At 50.8% G+C, this 1680-nt stretch overlaps 2 non-coding genes across 2 annotated transcripts; both read left to right on the top strand.

The window, feature by feature from the left end:
- The first annotated feature begins 623 nt into the window (after nt 1–623).
- Trnat-ugu (transfer RNA threonine (anticodon UGU)) lies at nt 624–698 on the top strand. The gene has a single exon. It is a non-coding gene; the product is annotated as a tRNA-Thr (tRNA).
- Nucleotides 699–1061: 363 nt separating this feature from the next.
- On the top strand, nt 1062–1136 carry Trnat-ugu (transfer RNA threonine (anticodon UGU)). The gene has a single exon. It is a non-coding gene; the product is annotated as a tRNA-Thr (tRNA).
- The last annotated feature ends 544 nt before the right edge of the window (nt 1137–1680 follow it).

The raw sequence follows: 1680 nt of genomic DNA, 5'->3' as shown, positions 1-1680 counted from the left end.
TAACGCTGTACACACTGTCTTTAATACAGCCCCCTAAGAAGGGATCGCATGTGTTTAGATCCGGAGAATATGGCGGCCAATAGAGGCCCATGCCAGTGGCCTTTGGGTACCCCAGAGCCAGAATGCGGTCCCCAGAGTGCTCCTCTAGGACATGCAACACTGTCCTGGTTCGATGGGGTCGAGCCCCGTCTTCCATGAAGCACATCTTGACGAAATCATGGACACTTTGGATAAGGGGGACGAAAGCATCTTCCCAACCTTCACGTAGCTTTCCTAGTCACCGTTCCACCAAGGAATATCGCATGATTATTCCGTGTCTGGACATCACACAGTCATCCGTTGATGGTGAAGAGACTTCTCGAGTGTGAAATGCGGATTCTCAGTCCCCAAAAAGCGCCGATTTTGCTTATTGACGAACCCACCCAGCGCATACTAATTCCCGTCATGCCCCGCGGCCAATCTTTCAGTTTGAACGCCCTAACACAAACCGTTGAGAAGTTATGACTATCATGGGCAAACATCTATTAGGCGCACTGCGAATGTAGTGTTGTGGACATGTTGGGAATGTGGATCTCACGGGGAGCGTGCAAGGGATAAGTCCCTGCAGACGCACTATCCTCTGTGCCCGCGGTGGCTCAGATGGATAGAGCGTCTGCCATGTAAGCAGGAGATCCCGGGTTCGAGTCCCGGTCGGGGCACGCATTTTCAACATGTCCCCAATAAAGTATATCAACGCCTGCTTGCAGCTAGGGTGTTTATTTAATTATCATTTCATTTCTAGCAAAGCTGCATGGTCATTGACGGTAACTGTTCTTTCGGGAACAGATGCTACCGTCATATATAGTTAAAAATATGGGTTCCCGGCCTTTGACCTTGTGCGAACGCACACGCTATGCCCGAACTCGTACGGGACTTGGTAGATTAATCTGCCACGAGTAATGAGTATGATGGGCAAACATCTATTAGGCGCACTACGAATGTAGTGTTGTGGATATGTTGGGAATGTGGATCTCACGGGGAGCGTGCAAGGGATAAGTCCCTGCAGACGCACTATCCTCTGTGCCCGCGGTGGCTCAGATGGATAGAGCGTCTGCCATGTAAGCAGGAGATGCCGGGTTCGAGTCCCGGTCGGGGCACACATTTTCAACATGTCCCCAATAAAGTATATCAACGCCTGCTTGCAGCTAGGGTGTCTATTTAATTATCATTTCATTTCTAGCAAAGCTGCGTGGTCATTGACGGTAACTGTTCTTTCGGGAACAGATACTACCGTCATATATAGTTATTTTATTACATATAGTTCGATTACTGTCAACCTGTATAATATTATTTTAGTGAGCCTACAGACATCAGTCAAGATGAGACCGAGTTAAACGTTTACCCTCAGCCCTATCAGAGTAAAAAAGAAAAGGAGTTCCCATTAATAATTTCGGCGACAGTGGCGTCCCGGCTACTTAATGAGCGTCTTCAGCGGCGGGTAAATAGCTGCTGAGCCTTTGTTTGACAAGCGAGGGGCGGCCGCGACACCGGAGACGGGAGTTAAGCCGCTAATGTTACAACAGCCGGCACGCCTCGCAGCTGTCGCCAGCCGAGGGGCCGATGATGGCTCAATAGCGGCCGGAAGCCGCGCGCCCCCCACCCTCTGCCTGCCCGGCAGGGCCGCCGCCCCATCTGTCACAC

This window comes from Schistocerca cancellata, chromosome 3 (assembly GCF_023864275.1).
Source record: "Schistocerca cancellata isolate TAMUIC-IGC-003103 chromosome 3, iqSchCanc2.1, whole genome shotgun sequence".
NCBI lineage: Eukaryota > Metazoa > Arthropoda > Insecta > Orthoptera > Acrididae > Schistocerca > Schistocerca cancellata.
This window is presented reverse-complemented; position numbering and strand designations above follow the sequence as displayed.